The 27164-nt window shown below is 36.4% G+C and overlaps 1 protein-coding gene and 1 long non-coding RNA gene across 5 annotated transcripts in view; both read left to right on the plus strand.

Moving 5' to 3' along the window:
* KCNQ5 (potassium voltage-gated channel subfamily Q member 5) overlaps positions 1–27164 on the plus strand; it is a 567929-nt gene that overhangs the window by 48153 nt on the left and 492612 nt on the right. The window lies entirely within an intron of this gene.
* Positions 14728–27164, plus strand: part of LOC126952150 (uncharacterized) — a 48201-nt gene continuing 35764 nt past the window's right edge. Inside the window, exon 1 of the long non-coding RNA XR_007724804.1 lies at positions 14728–25381. This is a non-coding gene — a long non-coding RNA (uncharacterized LOC126952150). The remainder of the gene's footprint in view (positions 25382–27164) is intronic.

The following is a 27164-nucleotide window of genomic DNA, read 5'->3' on the forward strand; positions in this document are numbered from 1 at the left end:
TCACTTTAAACTTGTGCTGCCTCTTGAGCTTAAATTTTCCAATATTGTTTATTTAAGAAAAAGCACCAATTTTATACAGAATGTAATACTTTCACCTTTATACATGACAAAGTATTAGGATTATCAAAAATGTAACCATGACAACAGGCTTCCTTGCAACCTAGTTCATGATAGCAGAGTACATGGGCACTCAGATTCTTGGCAGGAAATATTTTTTGGTGGTATATGTAGACACATAGATACACATAAATATACACATATATATCACCAGAATTTTTTGTTTGTTTGTTTGTTGTTTTGAGATAGAGTCTTGCTTTGTCGCCTAGGCTGGAGTACAGTGGCACGATCTCGGCTCACTGCAACCTCCTCCTCCCAGGTTCACCCCATTCTCCTGCCTCAGCCTCCCGAGTAACTGGGAGTACAGGCACCTGCCACCATGCCTGGCTAAATTTTTGCATTTTTAGTAGAGATGGGGTTTCACCATATTAGCCAGGATGGTCTCGATCTTCTGACCTCATGATTCGCCTGCCTTGGCCTCCCAAAGTGCTCGAATTAGAGGTATGAGCCACTGCGTCTGGCCTAATTTTTTTTTTTTTTTTTTTGAGACAGAGTCTATTCTGTCACCCTGACTGGAGTGCAGTGACGTGATCTCGGCTCATTGCCACTTCTGCCTCCCAAGTTCAAGGTATTCTCATGCCTCAGCCTCCCAAGTAGCTAGGACCACAGACATGTGCCACCATGCCTGGATTTTTGTATTTTTTGTAGAGCTGGAGTTTCACCATGTTGGGCAGACTTGTCTCGAACTCCTGACCTTGAGTGATCCACCCACCTCTGCCTCCCAAGTGCTGGGATTACAGGGGTGAGCCACTGCGCCCAGCCTTCACCAGAAAATTTTATATGTATATAAACATAGAGTAAGCATTTTTTAATAGAAGAAAGTTAAAAAGACACACTAAGATCCACTAAGATTATTTCATAGACATAAGTAGATAGCCTAGGGTTTTTAAAAATAAAAGTATATAAGTTTTGGTGTCAGAAGTCCCAGTTTCTGATATAGTCTTTGGCACTTTCTGGCTATATATGCTTTGGAAAGTGACAACCTCCTGGGGCTTCAATTTCCTCATCTGAGGAAAATGGAAGCTTTATCCCCTGCCATAGCTACCTTACAAAATCGTCAGAATCAAAAGACATCATGCCCAAGAAAGGGCTTTGTAAAGTATTGATTTCACTCATTATTTCATTACTATAATAGTGGTTATTTTCTAACATTTATCACTTTCATTTCATAACTAAAGATGATAGGAAAATCTAGAAGTATCAGAGTTAGAGTAAAAAAAATTATAGGAATGATGAAAAACAGTTGTGAAAAGATTAAATGATTTGTAGTGATTATGCACGAGAAAGAGAAGGCTAGTAGGTAATCCAATAATTGTCTTCAAGCACTTAAAAACTACTCCAGCGAGTTAATACTGATGACCAGACTGGGAAAGTTCAGCATGAGTTATTTAAGCTAACTAAACCAAATAACTTCCCAGTAGTGAGGTTACTACAAAGCAGAATTGGCCTCTGGGGAGGTTGTGAAATCCCATTTGTGACAGCTGTCCCATTGCCTAGGGATAGCTAACCTCCAGTCTTGCCTGGAGTCAAGGACTGTAACTCCAGATACTCAGGGCTTCCACCCCTTCAGCTTTGTGCTCTGTGCCTCCGTATGGATCTAGGGTGTTGGGTTAGTGTGCAAGGGAACTTCTTATTTTCCTGGTCATAATTGTTTACTTGCAGAAGAAGAAGCAATCTGTTGAAAGACACACCCTAAATATACAATGTATCAAGTGTATTTTCTTTCTTGAAATACACTTTACTTTTCCTTGAAAATACACTTTACTTTTCCTTGAAAAGTAAAGTGTCCAATTTTTATTTTAAAATGTTGGAAACAATATTGTTTTACTGAGTATGGTAAACAGCAGAACATACTTCTTTCCAAGGTTATTTTCATTTAAAGTGATTGAGATGTGAAAGAAGACAAGAAAAAAGAGGTAGACTAGGAAGAGAGGGGGCAAAGGAAAGGAGTCTGGAGTGGAGGGATTCAGACAGGCAAAGGCAGTGACTCATGGGGAGGAGTGGAGGAGATAGAGAGAGAAGGCAAGGAAGGAGGATGTGGAGTGGGAATATTTTAGGTTTAGTGAAGGGCACACCCCACTCTTCCTTTGAACTGTGGAGATTGGCATTGTTATCCTTTATCCTCTGCTTTCAAAGACTTAGTTAGCTGGTTAATCACTATGTTCAGATCTTCAACTATCTGTTACCTTTACTTTGGTCCATTACTTGAGAAGGTCACCAGATTGGACACCGGAAGTTATTTTCTATACTTTGGTAGCAGTGACAAAGCAGTTTTATTCAGATTAAATTGAACCAAATGTTCTCAAGCTAGAAGTTCTCCACTTCAACTGTATGGAGAGGATAACGTGAATCAACTTTTTTATTTCTAGAATTTCAACCAGTATTAGAATAATATGTTACTCTGAAAGCATTGCTTCATTATTTATTTTATTATTATAAAATATTATCTTATAAACTACATTTCTAGCCTTAAAGACTTAAAGATTGAAACTGTGCCGTGAATAGTAAGTGTCACTATGGATCCTTTTTGGAAACAGGAGAAGGAAATATCTATCTGTATGTCTGCCTATCTGTCTATCTGTCCATCATCCAATGTTTTGATTTTTTTTTTCGGAGAAATTATTTCCCATTTTTCCAAAGCCTTGTTAATAATTTTTCCAAAGTTAAGAGTTAAATTTCTTAACTAGATTAATTGCAGAACGGATTCAAGAGATGCTAAATGGAGATCCTTAAGAAAGTGGGCTATATATTGCGTAGAGTGCACATTGCTCAGGTAACAGGTACAACAAAACCTCAGAAATCACCACTAAAAAACTTACCGTACCCCCAAGAACCAACTGTACCCCCAAAACTGTTGAAATAAAAATTTAAAATAAAAAAAACTTTAAGTTAAAAAAAAAGAGACTGGGTCTGGTGGCTCACACCTGTAATCCCAGCACTTTGGGAGGCCAAGGCGGGCAGATCACTTGAGCTCAGGGCTCATGACCAGCCTGGCCAACATGGTGAAACCGCATCTCTACCAAAAATACAAAAATTAGCCAGGTGCTGTGGCATGTGCCTGTAGCCCCAGCTACTCAAGAGGCTAAGGCACCATAATTGCTTGAACCTGGGAGGCAGAGGTTGCAGTGAGCTGAGATCGCATCACTGCATTTCAGCCTGGGTGACAGGGTGAGATCCTGTCTCTAAATAAATAAATAAAGTTTTTTTAAAAAAGAAAGTGGAAGTAGTTATGGCAAATTATCTTGATGATCTAACTAAGGCTTTGCTATCAACTAATTTTGAGCTTCCACTTCAGAGAATAGCTCTATTTTATGATTCAGTGAATAAATATGTGTGTGGGCATAACTGCATGGATGCTATAGATCTCTTACTTTACGTAATGTAATTATTACATAAAGACTGCTTTGTAGAAAGTTCTTTGCTACATTGCACTTTAGATTTTTCATTACGTAAGGCATGGTAGTTCAGTCTTTAAAAAATTCAGTAGTTATTTTTTGCTTTGCTCAGGTCTTTTTAAGGCAAACAAAACCAACCAACCAAAAAACAAACAAAACAATTTTCTCTGGTTGTATTTCCCAGAAGACTTATATATTGGTACCTGGGGACCACTCAGTTTTCAAAACTGAGTATCCAAAGCAGTCTTGGGGACACATAAGGCTTAGTAGTCATGAACATATTTGTTAGGTTACCAAGTTAATTATACTTTCTATCCAAGGGACTTCTAAGAAACTACAAAATTGTCATCTATTGTAAAGGAAATTTTAGTTCCCAGGGAAAATTAGAGAATGAGGTTTAAATTGTATTAATTTATCTTGGAATTGAAGTAATATTTAAATTAAAACATTGTGCTTCTGAATTCTATTGTGGAAAACCAGTCTTTGCCTAGGGCCCACTGATTTCGATTTTCAGTTCTGTCCCTGGTGTCTGCCCCTACTTTGCCTTGCAGTCTTGCATCTTACCAGACAAACAATCTGAGATTAACCATCGGTGGTTAAGATTGAGTGACTGGACAATAGCGATAACTGCCAGTGAGATAATAACTGAACTTTCTTGGCATGCTTCTCATACCAGCTTTCTGAAGGTATGTGTGACAGTTTTCCAGAATGACCCCCAGTGAAACTTTGTTTTTGTGGAATTCATGTCCCTTATTTCTCTCTAGGTTCTTTTAAACTAAGCCTTAGGGTTTTATGTTCCTATAGCCTTATACTATTAATATTTAGAAAGATTTTCCAGTGATTTATGAGATGGGAGCATTGGCTTAGAAAAATTGATCCATTTTAGAATGGAGGGAGTAAATCATTTTAATCTAGTATACTAGACAGTCTCTTTCTTTAGTTTTTAAGTATATCCATTCTGAATCTTTTATTGATTTTGAAACTGGTTATTGCTCCTATGTAACTGTTTAAGTAAATTCAGAGCATTGTATCTTTGGAGGTACTATTATTGTAGGATCTAATTTCATTAATTTTTGCAAAGACCTTTGAACTTTTGAGGTTACAAAAGCAGTGTTTTTGGATAATGGGAGGTGACTCACCTGCCTTGATCTACTGCAAATCCTATTTAGTACTTCATGAAAAAGGCTGGCTATTCTCTACTCTTATCTTGAACACAAAGACACATCAGCATGCACATCAGCATGTGAACTAGGAATGGGAGAAGTGTGTGGGAATGTAATGTATCTGAAAGAATGGAAAATTTTGTCTTTCTCTCCCTTTTTCTTGATTGTTTAAATATTTTTTATGTCACAAAGTAGCAGAATAAAATTTCCATCATAAAGTATTTTACTCTATTATAAACTCAATTTTACTGAGTCAGAATATGCTCAGGGCTGACACAGGAGGGAGAAGTTGTTTCCGTTGTATGGCAAGTCTGAGAAGAAGCAGGTTGGTACCTCTGTTCCCAGTTTTTGAAGTGATTGTCTGGAGTAAGAATCTCAAACATTCCTAAATTTAAAAAGAACATAAATATTTCGGTATGGAAATGTTAGAAAACAAGATTTTGGTAATTAGTATGAAATTTTACTATTCATCCCTTTAGATTGCCATGGTTGCATTAATTGACCAACACTACTTTTTAAAAATGCCATCACTTCTCCTTGTTTATATCTATTTTTGCTTTTTTCCATACATTCGACATTTTCTTTAAAATCTGGGCATAATCTTTGTTATACACATTTTATTCTGGTTCCTTATAAAATGCTGATTAAAAATAATTTTATATGGAGATGAAATCATTTGTCAAGATTCTTCATTTTATTTTCCTTCAAAAAAGGCTACTGTAACATGGGACCAAATGTTAAGGGTGTTTGCTGGCCTAACTCCAAAGCAGTGTTTTTGGATAACAGGGAGTCTTTAATTCCCAGGTAGAATTGATATTTTTAGTTAGTACTTTTCTTTTCAGCTTTGTTTTTGGTTTGATTTGGAGTATATGTATGTACGTCTGTTTCCATAACAAGTTTTGAATTTTTTTGAAGACTTATCTTCTTAGGCCACCAAACCAAATTAGTTCAGTAATTATAGTCTCAGTTTACCTTGTTTCCCTCTCAGTGGGTCAATCAAAACCTGGTTTGTAGGATCAAATGCACCACATGGCATACTACTCTCAGCCTCTACTACCCTGCTCCTCCGTGTTGACGTGTGGTCAGGCAAACCAGGACTTGCTCACATCAGATACATCAGTTATTGGGGTAAGAAACTCTGGGCCTTTCAGATGCTGTCCTCCAGAAACACCAGCACCAGCCTTTGGGTTTAAGTTCACCTGGCGAGATTGATTATCTTTAGGGAATGGTACAGATGGGATAGTTCCTAAACAATTTGGGAACCTCAGGAATGGCAGTGTTTATATTAGGATGACATAAAATAACTCTTTTTACCCTGGAGATCTTGCAGTAAAGATTATCATCACAGTTGGCCATACCATGAACTTTTCTAAGCTATTTAAATTTACCTTGAAATGTTATCCATGTCTGCTGTTACAGAGAATAAATGTATCTGGAATTAACATTTTACTGATGCTTGCCTTGCCTTTACTAAATCTTGTCTTGTAATTGAAGAACTTGACTATTTTTAATTCTGAATACGATGTGCCTCAGAATAAGGTTTTAAGGTTTAGGTAAGGTAAAGTTTAACTTTAGTTTGTATCTGTGACACCTAACACAATACTAAGGAATTCAATTAAATGAGAAATTTATTCTAGGCATTCAACATGTTCAAAACATACTAAGTACCTAGGAATTACTTATAGAATAGATGTAACTCTATTGAACTGTAAATCAAATATCAACACACAAAGTTGAATGAGCAGACTTGTTTGCCTCGTTTCATTTTTTGTTATACTGATGGATACCACGTGTCTTAGGTGATTGGGGGTGTGGTGGCTAGTAATTACTGCTATTATTGCCTGTGATACAGCAGTGTTCAGATAGCAGCTATTCTGCTTATAATCAGATGAACAAGATATTATGTTTGGCTTTGTTTATGGAAAAAAAGACATTTTATTAAATTGTGGTTAGTGGCCTGTTAGCATAAAGGATGAATGGTTTCTTGGAATTACAACTTGAATATTTTGAGAGAAACAAATGAAAAGTGTCTCATTGTAGGGCTGAATTGGTTTGTGACCTTGCTTCTCTAGCTGAAATCTATTGACTCTCTCAGAAGTGTTGCTAGAAGAAGAAATAATCCTATAAAAGGACATTAAGCAATGCTAAGAAAAAGATGATGGTAATAATAATGCTTTCAGCTCACCATGTGCCAAACATCATATTAAACACTTTAAGTGCATTATTGCATTGAATTCTCACAACCCTATACCATATCCTCATTTTACAGATGGAGAAAATTGAAGCCTAGAAAGATCAAGAAACTTTCTCCAGGCCGTAAATAGAGGAATCAGGATTCAAATCAGATAGACCCCAGGGTTTGTTCTCTTCAACACCACATTACTCCACATTATTATTCAATTATTAAATAAAATCTTGCATTAGTGGCATTTCCAAATGCATATGAAAAAAAGTAAAGAAAAAAGTAACACTGGTCATATGTATGTGTGCATTTTTTATAAAAATTACATTATTCCATTTGTTTTTCTGGAAATTTTTATTGCATTGAGTTGCTAGAATACCATAATATAAAACTTGGCATTTTCTCAGTAAATGTGTATGATGCTCTAGTAAGTGTTTAAGATGTCTTTGCAACAACATTTAATTTGCAAGATCTTTTTTATTAATGTGCTGAATTAAGTAATTATTTCTTTCCCACTTTGGGTATGTTCCATATTTGATTTTCTGCTGCTTTAAAGAAGCCATACAATAGAATTCTTAATCCCATTTTGACTCAACTTCGTTCCAAAAATTAAAATAAAAAGCATGAAGCACTTCTTTTATCTTATTAGAAAAGCCAATAAAATGAAAGAATCCTCAGAGCATTTTTTTCAAAATATAAAATTGGCAGAGTATTTTGTTTATAAAACTATAGAAACCAAGTTGAGATTTATAAACAAGGACTTCAAAACTTGTTTTGCTGATGCAGTGTCACTCAAGAATTCACTGAACCTCACAAGGTAAACTTGCAGAGAATGTTTGTTTTGGGAAATGATGATATGACAGGCAAGAATTTTCTAGGTAGAAAATTGAATTTTAATTCAGATACCATACAATTCACTCTTTTAAAGTATGAAAGTTGGCCAGGCATGGTGGCTCACATCTGTAATCCCCACTTTGGGAGGCTGAGGAGGGCAGATCACCTGAGGTCAGGAGTTCGAGACCAGCCTGGGCAACATGATGAAACCCTGTCTCTACTAAAATTACAAAAATTAGCCGGATGTGGTGGCGTACACCAGTAATCCCAGCTACTCAGAAGGCTGAGGCAGGAGGATAGCTTGAACATAGGAGGCAGAGGTTGCAGTGAGCCAAGATCGTGCCACTGCACTCCAGCCTGGGCTGGGTGACAAAGCAAGGCTCTGTCTCAAAAATAAAAAGATTTTTAAAAAGTATTAAATTCAGTGGGTTTTAGGATATCCACAGAGCTAAACAACCGTTATCACTATGGAATTCCAAAATATTTTTATTATTCTGAAAAAGAAGCCTCCTTGTCCATAAGCAGTACTCTGCATCCCCTACCACCACCCCTTTCCTAGGTAACCTTCTATCCATTTTTTATCTCTATGTGTTTGCCTATTCTGGACATTTGGTATAAATAGAATCATGTAATATGTGGCCCTTTGTGCCTTTTCTTTCACTTGATGTTTTCAAGGTACATTCATGGTGTAGCATGTATGAATATTTCATTTCTTTTTGCTGCTAAATAATATTCAGTTGTGTGGATATACCACAGTGTGTTTATCCACCAGTCAGTTAATGTGTGTTTGGATCAGCTTATTTTGTTCATACTAAAATTCTGAAGAGTAGGAGCAGGAATACCATCCATGCTAGTTTCCAATTGGAGGATAACACTCTTGCCTTCTCTCTCAAATTAAACAAAATCACAGCCAATGAAATGAAGATACCTTTAGAAAGAAAAACCTTGACTTATTTAGGCAATAGATAACCATTTTTTACTCATTAAAATGCTTCAGTAAGTTAATTTTGCTTCTCGTTACTTTGCCTAACATTTGGTAGTGTAAATTCATTGTCTAGAACCCCCCCTCCAAATCCACATTAACAAAAATATAAGAGGAAATATCCCGTTTCAATTAAGTATAAAAATAACCAAGGTAGTGTTATGAAACTAAAAGTATACATTACATTGTGTTTCCTTGTTGGCTTTGTTGGATTAGTCCCAAATAACCCAAAAGGAAACATAAATTTCAATTTGTAGTGAATTTTGTGATCTGATACTTTTAAGTGGGTGTTTAGCAAGTGGCAACAGAAGAAAGAGCACTAGACTGCAATTACTTACTGCAAATCACAAGCTGCTGGAAACACTGCTTAGTAATTGTATACCAAAGCGCTTGAGTAAAAAAGTGTGGAAGGGCTATGAAAGTCCTGCTTCTCCTGTTACTTGCTTCTGTAAACCAGGATGCAAGTTGAGTGAGCTGTGCATTTATTAGAGCTCTCAGAGAGCACGCAGATCCTGCATGTTTGGGAAGTTACATCGAGGACGTGAGAAGAAAGCAATGGGGCTTTCTGTGTATGTGAGAAGAAAGCAATGGGGGCTTGCTGTGTGATGATGCTAGTCTGTAACTACTATTATGATAACAATAACAATAATGATAAGAGATAATAACAGCTTTTATTCATTGAGTAATTATTCTCTGTTGGGCTCTTTGCATCTACATGTTACCTCTTAGCATCACAACCCTCCTGGATAAGTTTTATTATCTCTATTTTACAGGCAAGAAAAGTATGCCACTGAAGAGTGAAGTAATTTTTTCCTTGTGTCAGCTAGCTAATAAGTAGCAGAACTGAAATTCAAACCGAGATTCAAAATTTCTCTCTTTGAACTAGTCAAGGATGGATAATTAATGTTTGACATTAAAACCATAGATGCTTCAAATCCATAATATTGATGACAGTATGACTTATGTGGCCCAAAAGATGCAGCCTCTGCATGCATGCCCTAAGTAAACCTGTTTTACCAGCTTTTGTTCTGGATCTTGTGCCTTCACAGTTGCCCCTTTAAGCTTATCCCCACAGCTTATCACCATCATAGTGTGATAGGACATTCAGAAGATGTGATAGAGTTTTCATGGGATAAACCTGTGAACCATTCCCTTTCAATACCTTCAGTGCCCCTTTCTAACTTATAGAATATGGAGTCAGTCTAAAATATTTAAATTTTCCCTTGAGGTTTCTCTAGACCTATCCTAGACTTGCTCCTGGGTTGTCTTGGAGAATAAAATGAGTTCTTCCCTAAGGGGGAACTGAAAAAATCCTGGAGTTCCCCAGGACTTGAGGATTTCCTGGAGTGACCTCCTTCTTGTGAGATCCTTCAGATCCATGGTCCCAGCTTTGCAGTATGTGGAGAAAAGAGCCCCAGTAGAGTTATCTCTGTCCAAGGCCGCATCGTAAAACATTTCCTTATATATTTTAATGCTCAGCAGTCCCATCTGTAACATTACAGGGATTGGACAAATTCCTCGCGTGGTTATGTTCTTTGGCCAGCACAGTATTAAAAAAACAAAACAAAACAAAACAAAAAATCCTCTATATTGTTTTTAGGAACAAAATGCTTGCTCTAGTTCTCCATAGTCTCCTCCAATATCTATTGTATCACAACCAGCCACCTTCCCTGATTAACACTCCCTGCCTGACCCCTAAAGGTGTTTGCTTCTGAAGGTCCTGGAAGTGATAATCTTCTAAATTTCTTCCAGCTCTACTATCCTCAGATTCTCTCCTTATTTTCAGTTTACAAAACAGGATTTGTCCCTTTTTCTTTTCCTTTGGCCCCCACACTTGTGTCTTCGTTGCTTCCTTCCATTCTGCTTTTCTGACCTTCCCTTCAGTGCTCAGACATCAAGTGCTTCAACCCACTCTTGGCCGTCCAAGTTCTCTGCCGTGGCCTCTTTCCCTCTCACAGGAATCCAGCCCTCAAAGGACTCCTCTTATACCCCTATTTTGCTCTTAATAAATTTTCTCTCTTTAAAGAATCATGAAAGTAAGCTCTTTAAATTAATTCATAATGAAAATAGATTATTCCTGGTATCTTCTATTTTAGGAGCTCCAGTGAGTCTTTAATTGGTCAAGGCCAGGGTGGTGAGGATGAAAGGGTTGTGGAAGGGAAAGACCTAATCTGCTGATTTTTTAACACTTAACCAAAGAGAGAGGAGAAAGGCTCCTCCAGGAGCCTCTTTACATTTTTATGTTGAAAAGAGGAGCTGATGGCTACCCCACCTAGAGATGTCTCACTACCTTCTCTGGAGAAGACACCTTCTTTAAGGATGGCTCTGCCCTCAGTCATATGTGATTTGTTAACTCAGAGTGTCTTCCTTGGCCTGGATGCAGAGGATGGAAGATGGAGTCCTTACTGCTTCACGTGTTTTACCACAATTTTGTAAGTGGAGAAATTATGGGTAATTAACTCAAGTTCATACAAATACTAAGTGTTAAAACTAGTTCTCGAACTAAAATGTGTCAACTCCAAAGCCAAGCCTTTGCTGTCAGACTCTCTGAGGCTCTCAGAATCCTGCATTTTCAGGTACCTGTGGTCAGAGGAGGGATAAATCAGCACACACATTCTCACGCACTCTTGGACTCTGGTCTTTGGTGGGAGCTCGAAGCAAGTGTTTGTTAGCCACATTTACTTTTTTTTTTTTTTTTTTTTTTTTTTTTTGAGACAGTCTTGCTCTGTCGCCCAGGCTGGAGTGCAGTGGTGCAATCTCGGTTCACTGCAAGCTCTGCCTCCTGGGTTCATGCCATTCTCCTGTCTCAGCCTCCGGAGTAGCTGGGAATACAGGTGCCCGCCACCACGCTCGGTAAATTTTTTGTATTTTTAGTAGAGATGGGGTTTCACCGTGTTAGCCAGGATGGTCTCGATCTCTTGACGTCGTGATCCGCCAGCCTCAGCCTCCCGAAGTGCTGGGATTGCAGGCGTGAGCCACTGCGCCCAGCCCACATATACTTTTACTCTTGCCCAGCTGATCTTAACTGTACATGGTTTAGATGTCTCTTAGGAATGCCTGGGTTCAAGTGTTTGGTGTGGTTAAAAAAAAAAAAAAGAATTCCATTTGTGTAACTGCTTACCAACTTACCAAGTTATGATGAATAAAGTAACTATGTCAAAATTTTTAGGTTTACATTGTCTGGAGCTTATAATTTTATAATTGTTGTTAACAGCTAGTTTTTCTTTTATGTTTTCACGTCATTTCTGTCCTCGTGGAAAGTCTTAACCTGTGAGAAAGCCATTGGTATCTTTATTTTAGTAATAATGAAACTGAGACTTAGTTTACCAACCCACATGGTCAATGTCAACACACAGGCCTTTGATTCCAAACCCTACAAGAAAACTCTGTTCATGTATGTGTAATCATTACCTATTATGCACATGGCATGATCACGTGGTCTCTATAAAGCAAAAACAAAAAGCCCGACATTGTTCTCTCAGCCTTTCTATTCTGAATGAGTGTGGTTCCACCATCCATAGTCACCAAGGTCCTTATTCATTCAAGATCCTTCCTCAGTCAGATCCTGAGGCTTTTGTGTACACTGGCAGCAATGGCATCCTACACTTCCCTGACACTGGAGGTTATCTACAGAAAAGATCCTAGTTGCTTGCCAATTTTAAGGCACATCCATGTAGTGGAGTGAGAGCCTGCACCGACAAAGTATTGTGGTTTCTTTCCAAGAAACTATTTCTTAACTATTTTGCCTGGAAAACTCCATCCACAGAGGCAGACAGTGAAAGTTTCCAAAAATCTTTCATCAGTGTCTTTGAGATAGACTTGCCTCTGCCACCTGGGCATTAGTATCAGACCCTGATATTGATCATTACCCATTGTATACGTCTATCAAAATATCACACTGTATCTCCAAAATATGTACAATTGTCTGTCAATCAAAAATTATAATGCAAGAAAAAAAGTGTTGTTTTCATGCACTTTGAATGGGCCTTTACCCATGTTATCTATGTAATTCTATGCATTGTCATTTGGAAAGTTTTAGTTCACTAGTTATGAAAATCTTCCAAATATTGACATATTAATTTATGAAATAACAAAAAGTTACATTTGTTAATGTGAATTAATAATGCTGGCATATGATAAAGAATGTGTGTGTATGCATATGTGTCTGTGTGTGTGTATGCGTGTATTTCTGTGTGTATGCGTGTGTGTCTGTGTATTTCTGAGGCCCCTAGGCATTGTTCCATTTCTCCGCTTTGTAATTCTTAAGAAACATTTCCATTGGGCTACATCTCTTGGCCTACACCATTGTCCCTCCCTCTATATTGTTTGTTTGTACTTCAGGCCAAAAACGAAACAAGCACAAATAAGCACACTGAGCAAAAAAGAGCAAAGGTCATTAAAAAGATGAAGAGAGAGAGTGTAGGGCTATGTGTTGTGCGGAATGATTGAATGAATCCAGGCAAACTCTGATTTGGTTCGTAAGTTCTATTTTATCTATTTTAGTAACCTGTATTGAAAGCCTGGACCCAAAGAGCTGAGGTCCTAATTCAATGATTTCTGTCTGGATACAAAAAGTTTCTGGCTACTCACTAAGTAGTTTGCTTAGAAGAAATCCCTCCATCAAGAGAAACATACTGTTCTGAATAGAAGCTCAGTTTTTAGTTAACAAAATTATATGCATTCCAACATATACTGGTTTTGTTCCTTTTCTTTTGAACTGGATATATATGCATATAATACTAAATCAAAAGATGTTTGATGGTTAACAGTGAGAATTCTTCCACCCCATTCCTGGCCCCCTGACAACCAATTTCCTACTACAGAGACAACTACTATCCTTGCATTTTTTATATCCTTCAGAGATGTTGTATACATTATCACTATCGATGTAAGGTTTACTTCTTTTCATAAATGTTATATAATACACACTGTATTATGCCTTACCAGTTTATACAGTACTGCCTTACTCATTTTCATAGTACACAGAATTCCATCAAATTGATATGAACTAAGTTATTTAACTGCCTTCAATTATTTCTAATATCATCTATCATATTTCAATGAAAATGCTTATATGAATGTCATTTTACTTGTGTGTTAGTTATCAAGAGGATAACTTCCTATAAATGTATCTTGGGCTCCTCTAAGAAAATACGATTGCTGAGTGGCTTAAACAATAGACATTTATTTCTCACAGTTCTAGAGGCAGGAAAGTCCTAGATCAAAATGCCAACAGATTCGATTCTTAGTAAGGGTCCTCTTCCTAGCTTGCAGTTAGTTGCCACCTAGCTGCGTGATCATGTGACCTCTTCTTTGTGCATGCTTAGAGAGAGAGAGAGCTGTGGTGTCTCTTCTTTTCCAAGGATGTTGACCCCATTATGGGGCTTCATCTTCATGACCTCATCGAAACCTGATTTACCTCCCAAATGTCCCACCTCCTAATAATATCACATTGGGGGTTCATGCTTCAACATATGGACTTTAATATGTTGAAAATTCAGTTCATAACATGACTGGGTCAAACTGTGTAAAATTTTGGCAGATTTGCTATTGCTTCACATGGGGTCCTACCCGTTTCCAATATAAGAAAGAGTAAGACTTTGAACCTTGCCAACAAAGTATATTATCAAATTTTGTGATGTTTCCTTGAGCTGATAGGTCAAAATGATAGCTCAATATAGTTTTAATTTACATTTCTCTTGTTAATATATGAGGTTAATGAACATTTCATATGTTTAGTAACTATTAGCACTTTATTTTTCTAAGAAGTAGCTATTCACAGTATACCCACTTTTCTGTTGGATTGATGATCCTTTTATTGTTTCATATGTGTATGTGAAAATTGTCATTTTTCTTTGATGTAAGCTGTAAATACTTTTGCCAGTTTGTCTTGTATCTTGATTTTTGTTAAGGGTATTTTTATTTTTCATAATAACTTTTAAAAATGTGTCCTGTATTGCATCTCTAAGATGAAATTATAAATTACTTCACTGCCCATCTTTACTTTGAGAATCTTTATGGGTTTTTTTTTTGTTTGTTTGTTTGTTTACTTTTAAGTCTTTAATACATCTGGGACTATTGTGGTACATGTTATGAGATAAGAATCTAATATCTTTGTTTGATTTTATTGTTTTGTTCCTTCTTTTAATGTTACTCAGGTGTTCTGTATCTGTTTATTTCTTCAGAAAAAATTAGGTTAGTCTATCAAATAAGGGAACATATCTCAGAAAGTCATAAAAGGGCTAAATGATATGATCCTATATAATTATCTACTGATTTTTGTCACTGTAAATATAATCTGAATAATTCAGATTTAGAATGTGTGTGTGTAATTAAATATATTTTAGGACAGTTCTTAATTTATCAGTTAATTGTATAACTCTTGTATTTAATTTATAGAATCTATAAATTACATTTAGATAGTGAAGATGAGTTACCTTGAGCAGCCAGAAGTAGCATCAACACCAAGATTCTTCAAGGCTGTGTATGAAGCTTTACTGAACATTTAAGCCAATATTGCTCTCTGCTCTGTTTCCACTGACGTTGATTGTCTGGACCACATATTTGAGCGGAAAATCATCTTCCTCATTATGTTATTTCTATTGTTTATGTCTTATCTACCTTCCCCAGAAAAGCTATGAACTCCTTAGCAGAGAGGTCATGACCTATACTTCTATTTAATCTGTTCAGCAAACATATTGAGTGTCTACCATGCTCCAAACACTATCCTGAGGACAACAGAGACAAAAGGAACCATAGGCCCTGCCTTCAAGGAGCACATGGCTAGTTGAGACAGACAGTGAGTCGACAATGACAATACATGTGACCATATTTACAGTGCTCCAAGAAGTTCAGAAAAAAAGCCATCTGATTTGGACCGGGAAGAACATTATGGGGATTTAAGGAGATAAAAAGTGAAAGCAAACTTGAAGTGCTAGGCAAATGACAGATACAAAGTAAGTTTAGGAAAGTCCTGAGTAACATTTTACTTCTGTTTATATTATAAGCATTGTGTCTCAAACTGTAGAATGATGTTTCATTTATTTGGCTTTTTCTAGGAAAAACAAATGAAATATTTTTCCTAAGAAGTGAAAACAACCCATAAGAGCTCTGATTTGCAAAATGCTAGCCATTTTATTGATCACTTTTTTTTTTTTTTTGAGATGGAATCTCTCTCTGTCCCCCAGGCTGAAATGCAGTGGTGTGATCTCAACTCATTGCAACCTCCGCCTCCCAGGTTCAAGCGATTCTCCTGCCTCAGCCTCCCAAGTAGCTGGGACTACCCGTGCACATCACCACGCCCAGCTAATTTTTGTAATTTTTAGTAGAGACGGGTTTCACCATATTGGCCATGATGGTCTCAATTTCTTGACCTCGTGATCTACCTGCCTCGGCCTCCCAATACTGATCACTTTTTAAAGTGTTCTAAATGCATGTTACGTTACTTTCTTAATCTAACTACACTGAGCAGAGTTCACACTTGATTTGAGGTTTCAGAAATAGCATTCAGAACATCTTCTTTTGTGCAACACAGCACCTTCAGGGGCTCTTCAAGATCTCCCAGATTACTAGGTTCTTAAAGTTCACTCTTTTAAGAGAGTTTCTTTCTTTCCCATTATCTAAGTCCAGACTAGGATCCAAGTTTACTTCCAGCATTTCTATATCTTTATTCTTCTTCATTTGCAGCTTCTTATTGTTTATGCTTTGTGAAACCAGATGAAGAAACTGATCCAAATTACAGTATACCTAAAAGGAGAATTTACAGGTCTCTGTGGCAGCATGGAGTTCCCGCTTGTAAATAAATATATGAGTTTTAGTGCCAAAACATATGCAATCAATTTTTACTGTCATCATATCTGTTAAAATTATTGTTTATTTCTCTCAGCAATGTTCAATACAGTTGAGATTTCTGGATAAGTTATCTAAGTATATATGGAGTATGGTCATACATTAAAAAATATAAAAGGTTTCAGACAGCATTTAATGTCATTCTTCAAATTCTTTATTAAAATTGCATCTCATTTATCTATAGACAATATTTGTCCACCTAACTTGTTTGAATGTTCTATAATAATGAAAAATGTCTATGATTGCAAGAAAAGTGAGTTTTAAAAATTTTTGGTCTTTTGGTGTGTTTTTTTCTCATTGTATCTGAGTTGCCCAAAAATATAAGCTTGGTGAAAACTTATTACCTCAAGAAATATTTCATAGCAAAACAGAGCACATGTTAGAGTAAAAACAATTCTTTAGAGTGAGACGGACATTATAGCTATACAATAATTAAAGAGTTTTGACTATTAAAAATGTAACCTTAAGTCATTAAGTGTTCATTACTCACTCAAAGTTCTTGCAGTTGGGAATTTATTGATGGCCTATTTGCAGTTAATTTTGAGGTTTAAAGTAAATGAACTTAACAGATATAATTGTCTGGAGTCCTGGTTAGAAAACAAAAACCGTGCAGCTACTCCCCCATAGCTCTACAAACCTGTGGTGCTTTCAAGCGTCAATGGCGGAACAGAATGAGTAAGAGCAGAGACAAGGGGACAGTGACTAAGGGACCTTAAGTCATGAGTCTAATTCTTCTGGTACATAGCTGGCCTTCACACAGAAAAAACAAAACAGAAAATCTCCACCAAAAAGAAGCATTCTTTGATCTCAAGCAACAGCCCTAACTCATCCAAAGTGGTCATTTGTCCAAGGGGGACTGGATGAGGGAGCATCGACCCAGAAAAGTTAAGGAGCATCTGGCAGATGGGGAATCCCAAGCAGCAGCCTGGCTAACAGAGTAAAACACATTTGTGAGAGACCCACACTGGAGCATTTCAGTCCCTTTAGAAAGTTTCAGAGGTGGCAGACTTTGTAGTAGCTGAGAATTTGTGTTTAACTAAAAATTGGAGTATTATATATACTTATACTCACAAAGTATTAGGCAAATGGTAAAAGTTTTAAAATTATTGGTACTGTAGTAAAATTTACATACTTGAAATACATTATAATTCAGTGACATTGCATGCAGTTTGAAAATAACTTAGCTATATTTAGTTTTTCTAGTCAAAAACAAGTGTGTGTATGTGTGTGTGTTTTCAACCTCAGTGCAACAGGAAAGTGAAAAACAAAACAAAAACCCATAGTAAGTTGATGGTAATCTGATTGGGTAACTGATTTTTCTTCTGTTTCAAGGGTTATTTAGTTATTTCAGAGTTACTTAAAGAGTACAAGATTAAACTTGTAACTTGAATTTCCAGATTTAGCTGGAGTGGCTTACCAAAGCATGAAAATGGCCAGGCACGGTTGCTCACATCTATAATCCCAGCACTTTGGGAGGCTGAGGTGAGCGGATCACTTGAGACCAGGAGTTTGACACCAGCCTGGCTAACATGGTGAAACCCCGTCTCTACTAAAAATATCAAAATTAGCTGGGTATGGTGGCGGGTGCTGTAGTCTCAGCTACTCAGGAGGCTGAGGCAAGAGAATCACCTGAACCCAGGAGGCAGAGGTTGCAGTGAGCCGAGATCCCATTTTCAAAAAAACAAAAAAGAAAAGAAAAGAAAAAGAAAACATGCTGTTTCCACAGAATTAATTTGTTACAGTCAAACATAGTTTCTGTCCTATGTTTATTAATACAATTTCATCATCATCATCATCATCATCATCATATTTTCAAGTTACTCTTCCTAAATTTTTTTTTACCTTCTTTTGAATCTCTGTTCTTTGGTTCCCGCTCTTCTCTTTACCTCATCTCCCTCACTGAATTGTGTGTTTCATGAAAGGAAAGTTTGTTCCCTATTTACAGTTGTGGACAGAGGACTAGTAAAATTTCTTGTCACCTACTATTGAATCAAGTTTACTTAATGTAAAACATTGATGTTCCCAGTTACTTGTAAATCTACAAAAGATTTACAGAAGAGGCAAAGCCTGTGAAGTGTCAACATAAAGGCTGCTGCTGCTGTCAACATCTGTTCCCCCAACCGCATGCAGAACTCTCATATGGGACAGCCCATGCCTCCTGAAATCTGTTATTAAGGAAAAAAAAAAAAAAAAAAGCCTAATAGTGCAATACTTTTTATTTCTTAAGCCACAGCAATAGTGAAACTGTATGTGTTCTTTTGCAGTTTTTTTTCCATTCTTCATAGGAAAGATGCTAAAGTATAATTTCATTTAGAATACCGTATATAAATTATATATAGATGTCCTTTAAGAATTATAAAAATAATGAAAATTATATGCATCCTTTATCTCTTATGTTTTCCTTAATATTTCCTAAAGAATTGTTATGTATCAGAAAATGATTCAAAATATTCAGAATTATTAGCCTCTTAACCACTGTGTTTATTAGCTTAAACTAATAATAGAGAGCAAACTGGCTTTGCTTCTTAGCATAGGTTTTTGGAAACTTGAACTCAAAAATCAGTAAATTCAAAAGGAGTTATAGTTTCAGAGTATTTGGCATAATATATTTGAAAAGAATATTCCCTTCACTTATCTTTGTTTGCATTAGACTTGTGTTAATTATGTGATTCCTCTCCATAGCTCCAATAATAAAGAGATCTCAAGTTGGAATGTGTAGTTCTACTTTTCATAAGTATCATTTAAAAACCGATTTATAAATCCTGTGACTTATGAAATATTTGTGAACAAAACACCCAATGCCACTGGAATAATTCAAATGAAAGAGGGTCCTACATTGAGCAATTTTCCAGTTTAATACCTGCCCTTTACAATTGCTCTGCAGTTGACCCTTTAGTCCTATTTGGAGTTAGCAGATGAAAATAAGGTTTCCCTTCAAGTAGTGGTTGCTAAGGGCAACTGGTACTGACGCCAAAGACGAATACTCTACCTCCTTAGTATAATGCCTACTTTGTGAGCTAAATAAAGAGCTAAATTGTAGAGAAGGAAGTTGTACAAATGTGAAATATCAAGAAAGGAACAGAAACAGGAATATTAGAGATGGGAAAATAAGAAAAAGAATTACTATAATAACTTTTTTGGTAACTGCCTGGCATTTTGGACAGATGTCCTTATCTCCTGGGCACTCTGCATTTCCACCTTTCATAGCTAGAAAATTAACACTGTTCACTGGGGCAAGACTTTCTTTTGTAATATGAATTCATGTAATTAGTTCTTAGTGGATTTTGACAAAATGGAAGTGAGACTGTGATAGAAATATTTGTCAGCTTTTTAAGCCTGGATTTTCAAGCATAAATATTTTGTGTCAGTAGAATTACTTTATGCTACTTGGAGAACTTGTAGTGTCCTGGGTCAGTTATCTCTAACTCCATGTCAGTACAGATTGTTTTATGAACATGTTGGTTTAATGAGAGAGTCTTCATATAGAATGTGTTATAACAGTGTTCATAATTTCTTTGACCAAATTGCACTTAATGTATTCATTGCTATGATTTCAGAAAGGTTTTTAAAAACTTTATAGTGTCCGAGGCAATGCTGTTTCTAAAGGGTGAGTTCATTACTCCTTTATGAGCATCTGCTCGATGCCAGGTGTTTTGCCTATCTACAAGGAGCTCACAGACTGGGAAGATGGACATAAAATCAAGTCATTACAGATAAGTATACTGTGGGCTATAATCAAGGCATAAATTTGATGTTATAGGAGCACAGAGTGAGAAACATATTCACTGAGTAAGTCACATTTAGCTTGCAGGATGGTTTGGAGTTTGCAGGTTGTGCGAGAAACATCTGCCTGCAGCAGCATTCCTTCCTTGATTATCAATGTTCATGCAACTGATCTGTTTCATTGCACGTATTTGAATGTCTCTTTCCTTCCTCTACACTTCTAGAATTAATTTGTTGGTTAACTCAGCTAGAGGAATATTTTTCTTCTTACCATGGGTTTTTTTTTAATATGAGATTCTGCAAATACATTACATGTAAGTGTGAACATTTTGAAATTTTCTACGATGATGAAGAACAAAATGAAACTCTGTAGGCACAGCTAGGAATGGCCTCTGCAGGAAAATGTCAACTTAATGTTCCAGGTTTCTCAGGACAGTCTAGACTCCAAGTGAGTCCTTTTACCCTCGTAGAAGTTTGCTTATCAGACCTTATGTCCTGATGCTCTTGATCGTAGAAATTTGGTCAATGTAGCAAAGACACAAAGGAATGAAGGAGGGCTGGTGAGGCCTGGCAGTAATATGGTGCAGGAATTATGAGACTGGAAAAGTATGCAAAGACATACTGTAGAATGTTTTGTATGCAACACTAAGAAATTTGGACTTTGTCCTTCAGGCAAAGGAGCCATCACATTTTTCAAAAAAGAATGAGGAGGTGGAATTATTTTTATAATTTATTTTCTGTAGATAAATTGACTGGAAAGGGATTATTTTTAAAAAAGAATATTTCTAATAGCAATACAGAGAATGGATTGGGCTTAAGTTTTCAAAAAAGAGACTAACTGTGAAGTATAGATTTATGTGGTACTAATTTATAGATAATAATTAAAGCCATAGGAAATGGGTAGGAGAACCCAAAGGAAGCATGTGGAATAAGAAAACAAGCAAGAAGAAGGAAGGAATTATTAAAAGCATACATGAATATGAAAAAGAGGAGAAATATGCACACGAGACTTGGAAGGAGTGTTTAGAGAGTTAGAAGAGAATCAGGGGAGTGTGTTTGGGAGGAAAATGTGGAGAGATTTTAAGATAGAAGAGTTGATAAGGACTGCCAAATCCTGCTAGGGCTGTAGGATGAGACTTGAAAAAGTGGATTTGGCAATTAGGCCATTTGAACCTTAGTGCTGGTAGGTTCACTTCATAAGGTCTCCTTTGTTAGAAAACAAAACATAACAAAGCTGTTAGTAATAGGATACAGGATTCTTTAGCAGAGCAAGGGAGTAAAAGTTTTTCTCTGGAGGAAAAAAAAGGGGGGAAGATTGCAGGAAAATGAAATAAATGTTAGGGCCCAGTAAAGGAAGCCCTAATCATAGAATTGTAGGACTGGCTATTACTGGTTGTTTAAATTGTACCACCATAGGTCAAAACTCCACCTAAACTATTCCAGAGACGTGAATATTGTAATTGCTTATACAGAATCCTAATTATGAGCTAATAAGAAGAGACATTAAAACTAGCACCCCACTGATTTAATTTGGAGAGGGACATTTATATTAGCTGTTTCTAAGACTTATCTTTTAATTCTTCCCAAAATCAGTTATTTCACAGTTGGTTCACAGTTTTGAAAGTAGAACTGCTAGAGTAAAGAGAGAAATTTACAGCTTCAGATGTTTAGTTTCTGAAGGTGTCAGAATCCCATGTTTCTCTTTTATTTATTTTTCGCTGAATTTTGGAGAACACTGATTAACTTAAAGTTTTAGATTTAATTTTTCTTATGGGTCATTACACATGAATGCCAGCTGTCTTCTGCCGAGTAAAAACTAGGACAGTCCCATTCCAGCCTACCCTGTTTTAAGCTACAGGGTCACTGAGGATGTAGTAAGAAATTATACATTTTTTGATCATGTAAATGCATCCTTTTTTCCTAGTAATTACTCTCTTCCATATTTCACAATTTATCATTTCTATGAGGAATAGTAGCACAAGAAATATGCAACATCTGTGTCCCTTAGAAGGGGCCCTCAGAGAGGCCTTGCCTTGGGTTGTGCTCCCCTCTGGCTGGGCAGGAAGACTTGGTCTGCAGATAAACTAGCTGCATAATGGATGGTTTCTGTTATTTTGGTCTGAAGGCTTGATATGTAACAGATGCATCCTTACTTTGTGCCTGTCCTTTCTTCTCATGGATTGAGAGATGCAGAGGGGTTGTGTGGCAGAGTTAGGAGAAAAAGCATTGGCCTGGGGAGGAGTTCTGGGCTCTAGTGTTGACCTGGGCCCAAATTAACTCTACAGCTGATAGTGGGCAAGTCGATGAAGCTCACTGAGGCTGAATTTCCTCATGTATAAGATAAAGGTGGTTGTGCCACCCTGACTACTTCATAGAATGGCAGTGAGGACCAAGGCAAGAATACCTGGACAGACTACCTCAAGAAATGTGATATTGTCATGATACTGGAACTACACCTTTTTAAAAATAATTTCAACTTTTATTTTAGATGCAGGGCATACATATGTGGGTTTGTTACATGAGTATATTGCATGATGCTGAAGTTTGGGATGCAAATAATTCCACCACCCAGGTACTGAGCATAGTACCCAACAGTTTTAAAACCTTTCCCTGCTCTATTAGTTCCCCATGTCTGTTGATGCCATCTTTATGACCATCAGTACCCAATGTTTAGCTCCCACTTATAAATCTCACTGAGAACTTGTGGTATTGGTTTTTTTATTTCTGAGTTAATTCACTTAGGAAAATAGCCTCCAGCTGCATCTGTATTGCTGCAAAGGATATGGTTTCATTCATTTTTATGGCTGTGTAGTAGTCCATGACATATATGTACCACATTCCTTTTTATCCAATCCACTGATGGTGGGCACCTAGGTCGATTCTATGTCTTTGCTATTGTGATTAGTGCTGCATTGTACATATACTTCTATATTCTAGGACAACTTGCCGTCAAGATATTTGTACACATAAATGACCATTGTTGTAAAACATAGCATCATGTGTCTGTATTTCATGACTTAAATGCTATTTCAAAAGGACCTTAGTTTTTACCTAAACTCAAAACATTTTTATTTCTATTTTTGCTTTATGATTTTTTAAGCTTACTGAAAAGTACAGAAAACAATAAATATTCTCGTACTTCCCTCTTATATAAAATGGTGCCACCATCCTGTCACATTTCCTTCAGATTTTCTTACAACAGAACAAAGCTTACAGAGGTTGCTGAAACCCCGCCTGTCCATCCCATTCACCTCTTTTCCTCTCTGAATGTTTCTATCTTAAAATGTTCACACAATGACAAAAATCATCTAACAACACTTCTCAGAACATATACATGCCAGTTAGCTGTGCATGACTGTGTTTATAATGTATACTATTACTTATATTGGATTATCAGTATTATGTATGATTTTATATAAATATATATGTGTACACATACACATATACACATATACACTTGTTTTGGGAAGATTTAAACTTGTACTTAAATTGTTTCATTCAAAAATAAGGTTTTCAAGAGCTGGGTGAGGTGCCTCATGCATCTGATCCCAGCTATTCACGAAGCTAAGGTGGGAGGATAGCTTGAGCCCAGAAGTTCAAGGCCAGCCTGGGCAACATAGCAAGTTTCTGTCTCTAAAAAACTAAAAAATAAAGAAAGGTTAACAATTTTTTAAAAAGTGAGCCAAAAGTAATGTTTTGAGAGATTCAACCATATTGATGCTTGCAGTTTTAGTTTATTTTAACTTGAGAAGAGAATGTGGCTATTAAATTGCTGGTAAGAAGGTACAAATATCTAGTAGACCAATTTGGAAGAAACAAATAAATTTGGGAGAATGTATATCCTATGGCCCAGCAATTTCACTTCTCTACATGAGAAACTCTTACACATGTGCACAAAAATATCTACAAGGTTGTTCGCAGCAATGGCTTTAATAGTGAAAACCTGGAAGTAATTTAAGTAGCCCTCATTAGTAACATGGGCAAACAGTGGAATATTATACAGCAGTGAAAATAACATTTTAATAAAATGAATTATAGTAATGAGAAAAATTGTCAAACTATTAACCACATATAAATCTACAAACAATACTTGATAAAATATGGGTGCAAAAAATATTTTTAATATTAGGCATTTTATGAGCAAGATGTTTTCTCTTATACCCTATTCATCATAATTTTTACATAATCTATTTCCTTTTTAAATGAATATGTTGGGCTTGCATGAGATAATTACAGAAGAATAATAAGACATTTTCAAAAAATATGCAGGTTAATAAATGGGCAAGATCTATTTTGCAATTTTTCTCCAACATGTTTGTGTGATGCTGAGTGGCAACTCTTTATATTATCTCTTAGTGGGCCGCAATCAAAGAACTGCATAAATTAGTGTTATTTATGGGTTATCTGCTTTAAGAAAATCTGGCATATTAAAACATAGACTTAAAAATATATAGTAAGCTGGGGATTTTTAAAAATAGAGGTATACTTGGATTTATAATTGGAAACACCTTTGCATAGGAACACTCCCAGCATCTTAAATATGGCTTACTATATGAAATTTATTTTTTCAAAGCTTCAAGAATACATCTGTTTCATAAAGAAGAAAAATATATTCATAGTAGTAATTTTAGCACTAAATAATGATTGACACTTCAATGCCACATATTAGTAGCTCTAGTGATAAAACTCTATCAAAGATGAAGATAATCAATCAGTTTACTGCTCCTGCTTCCAAAGTCTGATATTTATTTGAGGTTAATCGTGGTATCATTCTTTAATTTCATATCTTGTCATGTTCATCACTTTGAAGTTGAGGTAAAATTCTTTTAACTCATTCTGTAAAACTGTTAAGCTATAAATCAGATGTTCGTTAAAGTCAAGTAGAGTTCAGTCTTATGATTTCATTCTCCTCAAGAATCATTGAGTAATCTTTTCCCTGTGAAACAAGTACTTCAATGAGGATTGATTTTGCAGCTCAAATAGGATGGTTATTTTTACTGGCCATTCACCATGTTCATTTATCCTAGATTTTACCAGTTATGCACTTCTGGGTACCATCTGAACTGTGGAAGGAGCAAATGGGATGCCAGGGAAGAGGAAAGGGCCATATAGAAGTTAAAGGACACAATAACTCATGGTGGGTCACAACTTTATTTATTTCAGCAGCTTCTTCTCTGAAATATGGTATACAAATTCTAGATTTATTCCTAGATTTAAACCTTAAACTATATATGGTGAAAGCAGCTGACGGTGGTAAGACAAACTGTAATCTAAGATGAATTTCAGAATGAGAAAACTTAGAAGAAATTAGGATACAATTCCTTAGGCTTCTGTGAAAAATAAGCAAGGCAGAAGTGATGAACAAATATTTGATAATGAAAGTCAAGAGAATTACAATAAAATAAATTACTTAGGACATGAGTTTAGTTACTGCAGTTTTATGTTGATGTTTACATTTTTAACTATTTTACCTGTTATGTTGTTTTATTGAAAGGGTTCCTTTTTTCAGCTTTACTGAGGTGTAATTGGTAAATGGATATATTAATTAGCTTGATTATGGCAATTATTTCACAATGTATACATAGATCTAAATATCAAGTTGTATACCTTAAACATATACAATTTTTACTAAAGAAGTTCTTGGTAAAACAAAATACATTTTCAAAGTGTATCAGCTGGGGACGGTTGCACATGCCTGTAATCCCAGTACTTTGGGAGGCTGAGGTGGGAGGATTACTTGAGGCCAGGAGTTCAATACGAGCCTGGGCAGCATAGTGAGACCCCGTCTCTACAAAAATAAACAAATAAATAATAAAAGTGTGTTCATTGATGTTTGTAATTGATTTCCACTCAAGTAATCAAGTCAGAGTTTCAGAATAAAGTTATTCTTTATTTTAAAACCCAAATATGTAAAGCAACAGTAAAAATGAATGTATTTAGACTTTTTTTCTTTTTGAGGCAGAGTTTCACTCTTGTTGCCTAGGTTGGAGTGCAATGAGGTGATCTCGGCTCACCCCACAACCTCTGCCTCCCGGTTTCAAGCGATTCTCCTGCCTCAGCCTCCTGAGTAGGTGGGATTACGGGCATGTGCCACCACGCCTGGATAATTTTGTGTTTTGAGTAAAGATAGGGTTTCTCCATATTGTTCAGGCTGGTCTCAAACTCCTGACCTCAGATGATCCACCCGCTTCAGCCTCCCAAAATGCTGGGATTGTAGGCATGAGCCACCGCATCTGGCTTGTTTTGTTTGTTTTTTTAATGTTGCAATTATGGGGGGATTTTCTGGGCATTATATGAACATGTTGAAGGTGTTTAAATAGGGAAAAGAGAAAAGAGAATAAATGTTCCGTGATAATTTGGAAATAGATCTATGTTTTCTTCTTCTTCTTCTTTTAGAGATAAGATATCACTCTGTTGCCCAGGCAGTAGTGCCGGAGTGCAGTGGCATGATCATAACTCACTGCAACCTGGGCTCAGGCAATCCTCCTGTCTCAGCATCCTGAGTAGCTAGAACTGCAGGCATGCACTTCCATGCCTGGCTAATTTTTTTTTTTAATTTTTATTGTTGTAGAGATGGGGTCTTGCCATGTTGCCCAGGCTGGTTTCAAACTTATTGCCTCAAACCGTCATCCTGCCTTGGCCTCCGACAGTGCTGGGGTTACAGGTGTAAGTCACCATGCCCAGCTGACTTAAGTTTTCTTAAGGATTTATTATACTTTAAAAGGCAGAATAGAGTTAACAGTAACACAGTCTCATAATTAGAGATTATATTGATTTCTTGTTGGAAGTCCCAGAAGGTACCCATTCTAACACTGTTTTGGCTGAATCTTATAGATAAGGATGGCACTTCGGAAAAACTAAGGGTAAGATGGTACATGAATGGTTAAAAATCTGAATCAGCTATTAGAGCTGAAATCAGG

Source organism: Macaca thibetana, chromosome 4 (assembly GCF_024542745.1).
Source record: "Macaca thibetana thibetana isolate TM-01 chromosome 4, ASM2454274v1, whole genome shotgun sequence".
Taxonomy (NCBI): Eukaryota; Metazoa; Chordata; class Mammalia; order Primates; family Cercopithecidae; genus Macaca; species Macaca thibetana.